Below are 16,352 nucleotides of genomic sequence, written 5' to 3' on the forward strand. Positions count from 1 at the left end.
CTTGCTGTTGAAGCGTATATAATGACTTCAGTATAAGTTTTTATTTTTTATTGAATTTCGTGTAAAGCTCCTCTGGGGTTATCTGCGCTAGCCGTCACTAATTTTAAAATGAGTTTGTTTTTGGAATTAAGCATAAAGCTACAGAATAGGCGATTTGTGCTTTGCCCACCACGGGTATCAAAACCTGGTTTCTAGCGGTATTTGAAGTGAAAAACTAGAGGGAAAACAGCTAGTCAACACTCCTCCCCTCGATAACTCAGGATACTATTTACGACGAAAATGTGGATTAATGGTTATTTTATAACTCTCCGACAACTTACAGGATTCGAACCGTAGCCCGCAGATTTCGATTCGGACGCCCCTAAACATCAGGCTATGCCAGACCGTATAAATATTGGGATAAAGAGTTGTATCGATTATCTTTAATAAAACAGACCTTGTCTCATGACTGTAAACTCCCAACCTACTTTTATCGATAAAGTAATAAATGGAAAATATATGCCAGATGGGAACTTGAAAATACTGGTTTATTTTTGTGACGAAGACAAAGTTGTGTATCAGTACATTGTTAATTACATTAAGTTAAAAAACGGTTTTTGAGCTTCATCATATTGTTACGGGCCATGTCACCACATTAGATTATACTCTACTTATTTTAGGGTAGTTTAAATTACAAAGGCTGTCATGTCAAGGCATATCGCTGCTCCCTTCATGCTTTCAATACTACATCAAATATATAAGGACGAAAATATTTCAGCACTCATTTCAATAGTCACTTGGCACAAAAACCCATAGGTACTGAACCTGGCGACATAGCCAATATGTTTTTAAATGGAATAGCATGAATACCTATTTAATTCTCCAACTGTTTAAGGTGTGAGATAACTGAACAGATACTTCATAGAGACAACTTGTTTCACTTTTCCAGAAAGAGATTCTTCTTGGTTGTGTTGCGAGAAAGGCTTTACCACTGGCCTTTGTGTTCTTGTATTAACATGTGTTACCAGCCATCACGCTTTACTTATGGCTAAGGTATGATTTGTTGCTTGCTTATTTACAGATGGCTCTTCTGCTTCAAATATTCCAATGTCTTTTTGTACAACGGATATTTTTATGTCGGAAATTCAAAATTCCCGATCTGAACGTGTATCATAACAATGTAAAAATATAAAACTATGGATAATGGACGGCAACTGCCTGTTGTTTTCCGCCTTTTGAAACGTCGTCCTCTACACTTGTGTCTCCACTGAAGCGTTTTATTGTGATGGTCAATCCTACTAATCGTTTGTAAAAGAGTAGCTTAAGAATTGGCGATGGATGGTGGTGACTAGCTGCCTTCTTTCTAGTCTTACACTGCTAAATTAGAGACGGCTAGCATAAATAGCCCTCTTGTAACTTTGCGCGAAATTAGAAAAACAACAAACAAATCATTCTTTGCCAAATCTTATGCCTCTTAGTTACAATTTTCTCTTTTTTCCAATTCAGAGTATTATTCATGTTGTAAAACACGAGGATAATCACGTAACACAAAAGATCCAGGCAAAACAAAAGAAATTTACCGCTATTATTCATGGTGATATGAATACAGTAATAAATATAAAAATACATATAAAAAAGAGCTTTATTAAATTTAATATATATTTTTCTGATAGTATTAGAAATGTATTACTGACCTGATGATAAATTTACATCCAATTAGTTAAATTAACTTAAAACAATAAGCATGTAAATAATGGGTATATGCTATAAGAAAATCATGTCATTATGACATACATTTTAATTCAAACTATACAAATGAATGGGAAGCAAAGTTTTGTGTTGTGTTAAGTGTGTTAAGGCGTGCTACTCGTAATATGTTGGTTGCGGGTTTGCATCCCCGTCGCGTCAAACATGCTCGCCCTTTCAGCCGTGGGGACGTTATAATGTTATAAGGTTTGTTAACCTGAAGATGACCTAGGAAGGTCGAAACGTTATTCTCTGTTGATCAATAAAAGTACTAATACCTATACCAACCGTTTTACATTTGGTGAAGAGAGGTCATTTTGGAATTATATTTGGTTTTTTGGTGTATAATGAGTAAAAATAAACAAAATTTTAGTTCCTAATTTTCAGAAAAACAATTTTGACACTGTAAGACAAGATTTATCATTAGTAATTTGAAATTACATGTTAAAATAAAATGGGATTAGAAGGGTACAGGCAAAAAACGTTATTAATGGACTTCTGTCAAACTAGATCATTTTTACTGGTAAAAGACTTCAGAGTACAATGTTTGGGCCTTTATTTCTTGATATTAATGGTATGAATATAGGCATAACTAGTATAATAATGCAGCTTTCTTATGACATTAAAATTCTTCGGTACTTCTAACTGTACTGGAAGAGGTTTAGATATAACAAAATGACTTGAATACATTATAAAGTAAAACAAATATTTGTCAAATAACTTTTAATTACAGTAAGTGCATTGCAATGTATTGGATCATACGTGTAATATAAATGAGAATTAGCTTAATAGCTTAACTGGATAAACGGGCTTCCTAGTGACCAAGTAGTAAGACTGAGGGATTATAAGGATAAAATTTGGGTTTCAATGCCCGTGGAGGATACAACATAGATAGCCCATTATGTTGATTTATACTTAACAACAAACAAACTGAAGACAAGAATTTGTCATAACTGTAGATAAGTCAAGCAAGCAATTGAAGCTGAGATCTGTAACTAGTAAACAGCAAAACTAATAGAATTTTAGGTTGTTTATTCCGGGAACGGAAAGTTCGCCATATTGAATAGCCTAAGATAGCTTAATTTATCTTTTATTGAGAAAAGAAGGGTTGTAGGTGACATTACTGAAACTTACAAGTTCATTCAGAGAACCAGTTGGATAAAAGATTCTGATTTATTTGTGCCATGTTCTGTAAATAATAATAAGTGAGAGCACAAACTTAAGATTTGGAAGTTCCAACTGAAACAGTTTCATTTTTCTAACATTATGATTAACTTACGAAATGATATGCCATCGAACGTAGTGGATGCCAGTACTTTGTAGAAGTTTAAGAATGGAATAGATGATTTTTAGACAATAAAATGCGGTTTTATATTTTTTTACTTTTACAAAAAATTGGTGTCTAAGGTTAGCTTTGGATGAACAACAGGTTCCTTATTATTCAGTGTATTATATCAACAATAAAACTGTTGTATGCGTTATGAAGTGATCGATACTTAAATATTTGCAAATTACTATAATTTGTTCACCATTTTTTCTAATGTAACTATCGTCGTATATTGAAGTAAAAGTTTAATGCAGATACACTTGAAATTTTCCGAATGCAATAGAACTAAGATAGCACAGTTTTGGTACCTATATTTTGCTTTGTAGTCTGAGGTATTTACATATACATACTCATATAAGAAAAAAAAGTGTCTTTTCAGTCTATTACCTCTTCCTTCACTTTCACAAAAACAGAACTGAAGGTATTGTTACATCGTTTCCATGGTTACGGAAATTATGTTTGTAACACACTAAAATACTATTACCTACGGTTAAACATAATCGATTGGAATGAGATAATTAACACAGCAGGAACATGTAACATTAGTCCAATAATAAGTAACGATATAAAGTAGCCTATAATGATAAAAGAAACCCTTAAACCGTCAGTTTCTAGGTGAATGTTTGTAATTCTAATTTTAGTTGAGTATAAAGCTTAAAATAATGGTAACCCTTGTAACCATGTAGCTCAATTAACAAACCGTTTATATGTTTATCTAGAAATTTAGGGCTTTAATTCGAGTCGAGGAAATAAAAATGAAATACTGTAATTATCAGTTATATTTAAATAATCTGTCCATTCTTTTTCCATAACACTATCAAGGTCTAAGCTCTATGCAGAAGCTCTGTGAGTGATAACGACTGTTTGCGTCTATTCATATCACCTAATATTTCTATAATCTATTTTTACGCTACATAGGTTGTATTTTAAATATCCTAGAAAAATAATTTAGTCTTATCAAAAGTACTCGTTAGGAATAAGTGGAATTAGGAGTTTGATGTCAAGACATGACCTTTTCCCAGTAATAAATATGCGTTTCAGTTTATTTTTTCTTGATATTCCCATCTCACAACAGGACAATACCAAATCCTATTATAACTTGAAATAAGTTTGTTTGTTCTCTAAGTAGGCTCTTGCATTTGAACATGCCAAATATGGTTTGTTTGTTTTGAATTTCGCGCAAAGCTACATGAAGGCTATCTGCGCTAGCTGTCCCTAATTCAGCAGTATAAGACTAGAGGGAAGGCAACTAGTCATCGCTACCCACCACACACTCTTGGACTACTCTTTTACCAACGAATAGTGGGATTGACCGTCACACAGTAACACCATCACAGCTAAAAAGGCGAGCATGTTTGGTGAGACGGGGATTCGAACCCGCGACTCTCAGATTACGGTTCAAGAGCCCTAACCACCCGGCCATGCCGAGCTCGAATATGATTTCATCAATTAGAATTTATTTGGGATGTGTCAAGAAGTTATATTCTTTTCAGAAAGCATTGACTTCGCATCTCCATTACTGGCAAACTATAGATCAGTGGGGGTTGCCACTTAGAGTACCGATTAGATTTATCTAGTTTCCTCCTTCATTACATAAAGTGTGCATACAGAAAACAAGAAACACTATTTCTATTCATAACTGGTGAAACATTAATTTTACAATTGTATTTTAATTTCAAATCCCATCAATCATTTGAGAGATTTCTTTTCACATATAGTGTATACTTATTTTGAAGGTCAAACACACTTACGTGATATATTTGTAATTCACGTATTACTTACTGTTTTTTGATTTCAAAAAATACCAAAACAAAAAAATAAAGTGTTATTTCAATAACCAAGCTCAGTGAACATAAATAATGCTCATCTTACGTATTTTCAATCTTTATATTACTACCGACATATATCAGAAAAAACACCTTTCATAAACTTTCATTATGCGTTATTCCCATGCTACGTTTTAGTCAGGCAAATAGTAGGTTTATTTAGCACCACGCAACTATTTCTTTATGATTTACCCAAGAAAACCATCCTCAGTGGACCAGCGGTAAGTATGAAGTGTCACAGTGCTAAAAATGGCGTTTCTATACGTGTAATGAGCAGAGAACAGACTACCCATTATGTACTTTATGTTTAACAGCATTCCAACCTATTACCTTAGAAACCACTGCTAATTTCAATATTACACTTCCTTTCATACGCGTCTGTCTTTTTTTTACAAAATAAAATAATGCGAATATGACGTTGGAAAATGATTTTAAAAGTGGCATACAGTAAATGAAGGTCAGGGTGGCCTATTGGTTAGTGTGTTTGAATGTAAACCCGATGCTCCAAAATTACACTCCTCGCACTGAGGGCTGGGTACTTTTTACGAATGACGGTCAAATCCCTCTATTCAATTAGAGTATTCCAAGAGTTGGCGGTGTACGTTATTAACCAGTCGCCTTACCTCTTGTCATTCAGCTCAGAATTGGCTAACGAAGACTACCGTTATGTAGCTCTGCGCTAATATCAGAAAATGAACAATTAGTAAAGAAGTTAAATGGTGTGTCTGATTTTTTACAAGTCCTGCGTGTACACCTGAAGCGACATTCAATAAAAAAAGGTGTAGTACCACGCGATGTTGAATTGCTTCTACGAACCGATAATAATAATTAATTTGTACACACCTTTCTGTAGAACTAAAAGGAATGGTTAGAACATGATAAAAACTTCAGGTAGTAAACAAGACTCTTCGTTTCACTAGCTTAGCTCTCCGGAAACTAACTTTTTCTCGTAGAATTTTCTTCCTTGTTTTTAATGGTGAAAGAATGAATTAGCTTTGGACTCAACCGTATGTTAACACTTTTGATACAATGGCTTAGATACTTGAATAAAAATATCTTTAAATAATTTGAAGTTGAGATGGCTTTTATCGCTCTTCTAATGGATAGTTATGTCTGTGACTGCTGAAACGGTTTATACTGTGTGTGTGTGTGTGTTTCATATAGCAAAACCACATCATGCTATCTGTTGTGTTCACAGAAGAGAATCCAATCCCTGGTTTTAGCATAGTAAATCCGAAGACCGAGGGGCATGATTTATACAGCTAATTTCATAAGAAGATGGCAGATGTGAGCTTTATGTGTGACGTTAATAATCTAATTAATATACAGCGTTTTATTTAATTCATTCGTATTCAAATTAATTTTTCTCTACGTTTTATTTTTATTTTTTCTTTGAGTATTGTTGTCGACATTTTTAACGTGAATGGCAGCTAATGTGACACTTGAGACAGCCAGATGAGGGACATCACGATTTAGACTAATTATCATGCTTATAACACCAATATACCAATATACACCAATTGGTTTTCACTAAGTTAAACAGCCAGTTAAGAGATATCACGATTCAAATTAAATGCTACGCTTATAACACCAATAGCCAGTTGGTTTTCACTGGGTTAAATAACGAGATGAGGGACATCAAGATTCAGACTTACCACGGTTATAACACAAATAGTCTAATGATTTTCACTGGGTTAAACAACCAAAATGTATCACGATTCAGACTAATTGCCACGCTTTATTCACAAATAATTAAGAGGTTTTCACTGATTGAAAGAGCAAGGTGAGAGACATCATGATTCAAACTAATTGTCACGCTTAAAGCACCAATGGTCAAGTCGTGTTCCTTATAGTTTTAACCTACAAACCTACGTTAGGTAATGATGCTACTGTGTATTTTTGTTAAAGTCTAACAGTATGTGTAGTAAATCATTCCTACACAATCTGTAGAAATAAATCGCTGAGTGTGATAAATATAGCTTTATTATAGATGTTATGGTCGTTTATTGCATTACATAAAACGTCTAAGTTACTCCAGTCAGAACTTCGTAGTGTGACTCTGCACAGTGAGAAGCTCAAAATTAATGAAACGTCTAATCTGTTTAATTAATAATTATTATAGTGACTTATAAGCAGCCAGTATTCATGTAATGAACTAAAACCATAACTTACTTTTAAAATATCAACTACATTTTAACGCATTTTCATCCAAGAAAAATTTGTCTGTGTTTTCTTATAGCAAAGCCATATCGGGCTTTCTGTTGTGTCCACCGAGAGAAATCGTACTCCTGGTTTTAGTGTTATAAGTGGGAAGACTTACCGCTATCCCAGCAAGGAGACCCAACAAATGTAGTAACTGTGGTTTTAAAAAAGTTTTTAATTAAAAAGAGCAAAGATACCTGATATTTGCAATTTTATAAAGATAATGGTTTATAAAATAAACAAACCAAACTCTATTATGAGGTTAATGATTCTAAACTATAAATGGAAATTTTGCTAAATTATGTTTGTTACATAATATTTTAATATTCTTGGTCGAGGAAATCTATCTGAAACATTTTACCATGAAATTAATGCATGCCATCTGGTGGCTTGGTCATAAGCTTGCAAATTACGATATTAAATTCGGTGCTTGATATCTGCAGCGGGTAGAACACAAATAGCCCATTGTGCAAATAAACAAGCAAATCACATCAATGCTGCCCGCTAGTTCCAAAGCTTCAGAGGACAAACATCACTGAAACAAAGTGTTGGAACTCTGCAATACGTTCATTCACGAAGAGTGGATAATATAATAGTTTCCCCTAAACACACCTCCAATATTTTTAATTTTCAAGTTTCTTACCATTTCCTTCATTGTTCTTTGATGATATTTATATAATTTTTCCTGCTTAAACTAACGTTCTGAAGGAACATTACATAGTAATGTAATTATTTATCATTAAGATCAACATTTGCCTTTTCACTTATCATCTGCTTACACACATCTCATTAAAAGTTTCATTACAATTGATGAGTTAAATGAGTTCTACATTATACATATGTGTGTGTATCTGATAGTCAGTGTTCTGTATCTTGTTTTTGCACTAAATCGATAACACACCTGAGAAATTAGCACATTGATAAAAACATGTGTAACAACGTCCTTGAGTGAAATTAATAATAAAACATGCAATTTTATAACTTGAAAACCAAGTTAACTTCTAGGTTTTTAAGGTTAAAAAGATTGGGAGAAATAACCTTGATGTTAAGTAGTGTACGGAAATAAAATTTATAAGTACAGAGATATTTTCAGTTCGTACGAATGTCAAAAATACAAATGTTTATTTAATTCTATTCGTGTGTGAATTTATTCGTTTATTTGTTCAAGAATTTATCTCACAGTTTAGGAGATACAATTTGACATACGGACTCGAGATGGCGGGAGGGTACTCTTTTCTTATCTAATGGGGAAAGGAGGAAAAACGCGTCAGAAAAGTCACTCAGACAATATGAAGTTTGGAAGCACATTTCGTGGTAATTGGAACTGAATTTGCCATTGGATTTTATGTTCTTGGTCCAACTTAGGATATCGTGAGTATCATATTTCAAAATATGTTCGTATCCTCTCTCACAAGCCAGCGTGACCAAAATGGGTACAAAACGCTCAGGTATCCGGGCGGATGCTCATGTGTTGTGGTTTGTACCCTCTTGTAATAGCTATAGTATCCTACAAAATAGGTACCAAAGGACTAAAATGCTCTAGAAAGATCATTCGGGCAGGATGGAAATCTAGGAATATGTTTTTAAGGTAGCTGAACTAAATCTAGCATCAAATATATGTTCCTGGTCTTTCTGTGAATCACAAGAGCACCATGTTTAAAGCAGTGTTCATACTTCCACTCACAAGTTAGTAAAGTCAAACATAGTTCAAGTACCACGGGCGTGTGTCCTTAATAGATCAGCTTTCGAGTAATGACCCTCCACCTGGATTAGTTATAGAAGGAACTGGGTACAATAGAGGTGCTTTGTCGGTATATTTGGGATTTCTGTAAATCATGTGAGACATTCAAGCTTCTCAGCAGACCTCCTATCAACCTCACTTTAAGACATGACGGAAAAAGATACACCTAAAAGAATTTAGTGAAATCATTATAACGTATTTCAGTCATTTATCGCACAAGTTTTTATTTATATTGTACAGCATATAACTACATACTGTTTTAATAACATACTAAACCATAGAAATGATTAATTTAAATTTTTTAGCAATTTTAAAGGTGGTTAATACGTATATAATCGTATATTGTTTTTGACAATTAGTTGTGTTCATATTTCTAAATTGTATTTTTATGTTTTACAATTAAACATGTGACTTTATCCAATTCAGTTTACCAATTTGTTAATTATTTGTTTCTGAATTTTTAGTCGTTTATTTCTCTGCTTATTGTTAAGCACAAAGCTAGACAATGGGTTATCTGTGCTCTACACATAGCCTTCTGTGTTCTCTCCGCCATATGAAATACAACTCTAGATCTTAGCGTTGTAAGTCTGTGAACTTATTGCTGGGGGAATGAATTTTCAAGGTAATATTGTTTCCCAAGAGAAATGTAGGCTCCTCTAAGGCACGCGATCTCAACTGTAAATTACTGCTTTTAAACGCTCCTACTTGTTTAATTATCCATTTTGAGGCTTTGATATATTTTTGTAATCAATGTGGTCCTCTACAAAACAGTTTCTAAAATTAACATTTTGCAACTTGTTTCACAAAGTGGAAAACTGAAAGCGAAATGGGATTTGAATTCATGAATACTTATTGAGTAGATGCTTTAACCAATCATGAAATCTCCTTTTGAGTAATACAACTCCATTTTCTTTCTTTAGTTCAAAAGTATAATGCTAAAATCTAAGTTTTGATATCTGAGGTTTTAAAATTCACATGTAATCCACGATGTAACTTTGTGTTTGAAAATAAATAAATAAAATATGTCCTATTTTATTTTAAGTAACATGGGTTTCTAAGGGCAAAATGTGGCAGTATCATCGAATCGCTTGTGAGTCGCTTTACTAACATTTTTTTATTGAAAGTATTTAATTAAGAAGAGTAACTGTAGAAATATTAAAGTTCGTGTGGTATTAATTACTTAAGTAGAACAGTAAAACTCGGTTCTCCAAGTGTATCCTCGCTTTATCGTAATGAAGTTGTTTTCTGTATTGCGCATTGAAACTAAGACAAAACATGACCTTATTGAATAAAAATAGGCATTCGAAGTTTAAAGATTACTACTTCATAGAGACTGAACTTTTCGAAGAACAATGATTTCACATCTCGTTTCCATAATACAGTTCTGAACATGTACGTATCATCAACTCGTAATCGAGTTGTTGTGCTTGTATGCCTTAAGTGTTCAGATTAAAATCTATTTCAAATACTTGCATGACAATAGATTATCAAAACAGAATTTCTTCATCAACTATGATATACTTATATTGTTACTTTATAGCAAATCGTAGTTTGCGTATTTCAACAATGTTTGTATATATGAATACCGGAATGTTTTCGAGACGTAGTTTTCTCTGTGTGTAGTTATCAGGGAAAATATTATTGCTAGAGTAAAATAAACTTTAAGATGTATTTAAGACATGTCCATGTTATCCTATTTCATGGCCATAGAAGCCACATAAACGTTAAACACCTCTCAGATATGTATATATTCATGTATAACTACAAATCTAATCATATTGGTAACTAACTGGAGTACCCGTTTCCTTGACCGAAGTGATATAAATTCATGATAAATGACAGATTGGTTATCTTAGGACATAAAAAGTTGCTTTCCTCATATGTAATTGTAAGAAATACAAAAACGCTCATAGAAACTCCAAAACACAAAAATGTGAAATCGCATATTTGCATGTACCTCCGCATGGACCAAACCTTCATAGCAAATTTGATGAAAATCCGTCTACAGGAGGTAAGGTAGTGGTAAAAAAATGCGAAAACGCAAAGCAAACGCCCATAAAAACCGCAAAACACAAAATACAAAACTGGAAGTTTGTATTATCTCCCCGTGAACTCAATGGACCTCCATACGAGATTTGATGAAGCTTCATATATAGGTGATGAGGTGGGGGTAAAAAACCCACAAAAAAGTCATAAAAATCACAAAACACAAAGCTGAAAATTTGTATGTAACACTGTATGGACCTAATGAACCTGAACGTCAGTTATGGTGAAGATCCATTCACACCCTGCCAAATAGTTGTATGAACATACAACAGAAGAGACAGTGCTATTATATTTATATAGATATTGATAATAATAATGGGGTATAATTTTCATGTTGTAAGTAGCACGCTATCCATAACATTCTGATAGATGTCATAAATACTCAAAAGTAAAAACGAAGAGATGTTTTATGCTGTCATCTAGTAGAAGGTATGTTAACAAGGCGTTTTATTTTAGTATGAACAATTGCTGATAATAGCTATTAAAGATAACATGTAAACATAAGGCTTATGGGTTTTTGTTGCTCTAAAATATTAATTTATTAAATGTCTCATAATTAAGTATATATTGAGTACTTTAAACCACCAACTGAAAGCATTTTGAAGAAAACATAATAGTAATGCAATAAAAAAATAATGGGTATTCTGGTGATCTCTGTTGACCAGTCAGCGAGAAAATATTTTGTTCTCTGTGCCATACAAACAAGTGTATGGATGATATTATGGTCGATTCTAAGACTGCTTTAACTTGGGTGATATACCTTTATTTTGTCAGCGAGAAAAGATTTTATTCTCTACACCATACAAACAATTATATGAATAACAGTAAGATTGATTCTAAGAATGTTTTACTTGGGTAATATACCTTTGTTTCGGAGATCACCTAGTATCCAGTAACAACATAAACCAAACAAATAAGGACGACTATTTAGTCCTTGGTTCTGTTAAAAGAAGAATAAATGAACGGTTATCGGTTATAATGTTGTACAGGAAGAAAAAACAACAAAGTTTTTTTTAATGATTCTTCTTTAGTTCTCGTTTTAAAGTCATTCAATCAAATGTATAATAAAGTGCTTTCAAAACTGTGGATTTATTCTTGATAATGGCAGAGATTGTGGAGAAGTTATTTGTTATGATGATTTTAGTGAAATTCAAACTCTATTTGAGAAGACTGATGCAGATGATTCTGTGAACACAAAAAGTTTTGTGAACGTTGACAAGAATGTTTTAACAGAAACTGATGAAATTGATTTAAAATCTATAATAGAATCGCAAGATGGTAACAGTGTGAGAGATTCAGAAGATGAACAAAATGGAACAGATAGTGAGGAAATAGAAATTCGTACTTTATCGCATGTGTTAAGTTATATTAACGCTATCAAATTGTATGCAAAAACGAAGGGATAAAAACGAACTTCATGAAAAGGCCGTAGAATTTGCATTCTATTTTAACTGCATGAGTAAGCCCATTGAAAAAATGAAACAATTGAAATTGGACACTTTCTTCAAAGAAATTTGATTAAGATTTTGGGTACTTATGCATATTTTGGATGTCTATTTTTTTTTCTTATTTTAATAAATATAGCATAACCAGTATAATAACTTTATTCATAAACGTCTTACTTCCCTTGAGTAAAGCAAGTATAACGTTCCGCTCAAACATTATATATAATTAAGGAAATGTATGTTCACTGTCTAAGCGCTCACAGCTAGTACAGCGGTAAGTCTATGGTCTTACAACGCTAAAATCAGGGTTTGATTCCCCTCGTTAGGTTCAGCAGATAGCCCGATGTGGCTTTGCTATAAGAAAACACACTGTCTAAGCCGGAAAACTTGTTTTAGACGGCAATTTTACTCGGTCCCGTGCGATTCTGCCTTAGAGAGGCTTTACTGTACTACCCTACCCTCATGGTGCGTGTGCATGAGCTACCGCCCCGCAGTAACTCAGTAGTGTGTTTGGCGTCCGTATTATAACTATAAAAATATGTTTTGAAATCAGTTTTAGGCACAGATAACCTTTTATGTTGTTTCGTGCTTACCTACACACAAACAAAATTTTCGTGTGGCTCAACATTAATAAATATTTCTCAAGAATTTCTATGAATCTATCAGGCTATGTTTTTTGTCTATATTTAAAAAAAAAAATTATCTTTGACTTCCTAAAAGGAAGCCCGGCATGGCCAGGTGGTTAGGGAACTCGACCCGAAATCCGAGGGTCGCAGGTTCGCATCCCCGTCACATCAAACATGCTCACCCTTTCAGCCTTGAGGACGCTATAATGTGACGCTTAATCCCACTATTCGTTGGTAAAAAAGTAGCCCAAAAGCTGGCGGTGAGTGGTGATGACTAGCTGCCTTCCATCTAGTCTTACACTGCTAAATTAGGGACGGCTAGCGCAGATAGCCCTCGAGTAACTTTGCGCGAAATTCAAAACAAAACAAACCAAACTACCTGAAAAGCAGAATTAAGCTCAAATAAATTCTGAAAAATTACCCTTTGAATTGTTTATTGAGTTATTACAACGTTTGTATCAAAATAGATCATTTCGTATTGAATTTTTTTTACTGAGTTGCAAATGCAATATCCTGTAAATATAGAAGGTATTGTAAAATTTCTGTCACTGTTTATTCATAACAAATTAAATCCCTGTATTTTTAAGCACTAAAAATATTAAACAATGAGACGAAATTGTGTTTTATTAAAGTGTACGTCAATAAACATATCGTTTTAACTTTAAACGTTAAAATTCATAGCTCAATTCCTCACGGTGGACACATATGATAGTTCTAAAACACACATATAATGGTAAATTCTTTAAAGATACAATGTATTGTAGCTAATATATTAAAAATATTAACATAAAATTATAAAAAGTTTATAAGTTACTCAAAATAAATATATTATGCAAGAAGTGACGAAAAGTTGTCATTAGTGATTTTATTAGAATAATTAGGGTACTGCTTAAAATTTATTATGAATATTTCATTTCATATCAAAATAAAGAGTAGACACTAATCTGGTATATCTTACACTTTTTGTGGCAAATCTTATAATCACTAAAACAGTATATTAAATTCGTTTCTTTTACAAGTACACCTAGATAATATCAAAGTATATTAATACTCTGACGGAAGCTTACAGTTGGTGTGCACTTATTGCATTGTTAATGAAGCTTACAAACATTCTTCTATACAATCGATCAGGCTTGAAATAAATAAATTTCATTCGCCTGTGTAATTTATAAAATTTATCATAGTCAAATAAAATAATTTGAATATTGTAATTAAACTTTGAAACCCTAGTTTTATAATTCAAAACTTAAGCAGCAAAGCTGAAAATGATTCTGCCCTCGTTGATGGAAGGTGAGGAAACACAAGGAGTTATTTTGGAAAACAATATAACACTGTGAACGTCAGATCTTCACAAGCGGATAAACATTACTACAAGAAACATTAGTAAATAAATAAAATATTTCATAGAGAGTGTATGTTGGAGGACAAAAGCTGTTTCTCAAAAAAAAGAAGCATGTTATGCATGTCTTTACACATGGTTGCTCATTAGTTTTGGTTTGGGACAAAAAACCTCATGACAGTGGATTAGCAGGTGTAGTATGGTTAATATATTATAAACTATTCTCCTTTAGTTTCACTCAAGAGTTCCAAGAAATATATAATTTAGCAAAACTTAGTGAAAATGCTATACATTCATCTAAGGTGATGGCGAATTGGGACGTTTACGATACCAAATCAAAATAACTATTAGAGCAATTCATTTGTAATAGAATGTCAATTTACATGTTTAATAAATAAATTTATAGATTCAAGTGGCAAAAGTTTAAAGATCGTTTCACAATTGATGCAAATAAAACCTGACAAATTTATTACAAATATAATTGACTAATATAATATCCTAAAAACATTACCTATATTATTCGCCACTTGAAATTTTTTTTAATATGCCAGTTTTCATAAATTATTATCATTTACAAAGACTAGAGAGTAACATACAATTACAGGACTACTCATTTACTGTACATCAATAATATATGTGTTCCAGGAGCACAGTGACAATGTGGCATTCCATAATACAATAAGTTTGTCTTCAGTAAGATATGACAATAATTATAAATATTCTGTTCTCTTAGAATGTTCTTACAACAATGATTTCAAACTTTTTCTATTATGAGCTAGCATGACTCACAAACTGTAGATTCTTTCCCTAAATTTACGTTCTTAACAACTAAACTATAAGAGAGTTGTTTTCTTTTTGTCAAGTAATGATTCAAGAATCACTTGTTGCCCTGATCCACACTATCATAATGAAAAATATCTTATTACTATTTTATAGCCTATATATTAAATAATATAAGTAAAATTAAGCATTTGTTAGATTATATTAACCAAGGGTTTATGTTGAACCAAAATAATCACACAACTTGCGATATTTAAGTGTTAAAAGTTACCAAGAAGAGTGCGATTTCAATCACTTAAATTCCAACATTTAAACTTAAGCGTACACAAAGGCAAGTAATCTTAATAAAAAAACAGTTTAAATTCGATATCTAATGGACTGGTATCTAAATTAATATTGTCGGTAGTAAGTGAAACAGTTAGGACTAAAATTTTAGCAATGAATATCCATTTAAATTTTGTTAATCATTACATACTATTCATTATTTCCTTCCCTAAATAAAAGGTCATATTCACTTTTTTTCGGGTTATTTTTCGTCGCAGCATAGTGGCTGATAGATTTGATCTCAATATTTTTATTTTAGGTACAAACTTTAAAGCTCTATTTCTTGGCCAATCTGAGATCTAATTATAATCGCGGCAATTGAGGATTCCTTCTTGTGTCCTAGCGATTGTTTTACAATCGTTATACAACTGTTGTGAAACTTTTACATTGTACTGTGTTAAAATCTCTGCACAAACCCACACAGGAGTTATTTGTCCTAATTTAAAACTAATAGAATAGCGAAATGTATGGTAGGAAAAAGTACCCATCGAAAGCTTTTTGCTACTATTTTATGAAAGAATACACAGATTTTATCACAAAGTGAAAAGCACAATTTGACGTGAATGGAACACAAACTAAAAAGTCTCGGTTTCACAGCCCAAGTATGATAACCACTAAATGTCGCCGGGGTCTAGGAGCTATTAAATTCATTCTAACATACTTTGCAGTATTCAGTTAATGTCCTACACTTAAATTGTTCATTGAGATCATTATTCCCTGTACTTTTAGAGATCTCAACCATAGGTATATCAGAAAAAAAACCAACAAAAAAACTTAGGGCTAACCACGCATCGCAGTAGCTGAAACAATTTTGAACGGTTTAATCCAGACTAAAAATAAATGTTACACAGAAACTGCCATTTGACACTACCACTGGAACTTCGAGAGGGCCGCCCCTGTAAGCCCTCCAAATTATGCCTTTAAATACACCAAACTTACTTATAAATGTAGTTGTAGAATTATTTTGCCTT

Source organism: Tachypleus tridentatus, chromosome 6 (genome assembly GCF_004210375.1).
Source record: "Tachypleus tridentatus isolate NWPU-2018 chromosome 6, ASM421037v1, whole genome shotgun sequence".
Classification (NCBI taxonomy): Eukaryota; Metazoa; Arthropoda; class Merostomata; order Xiphosura; family Limulidae; genus Tachypleus; species Tachypleus tridentatus.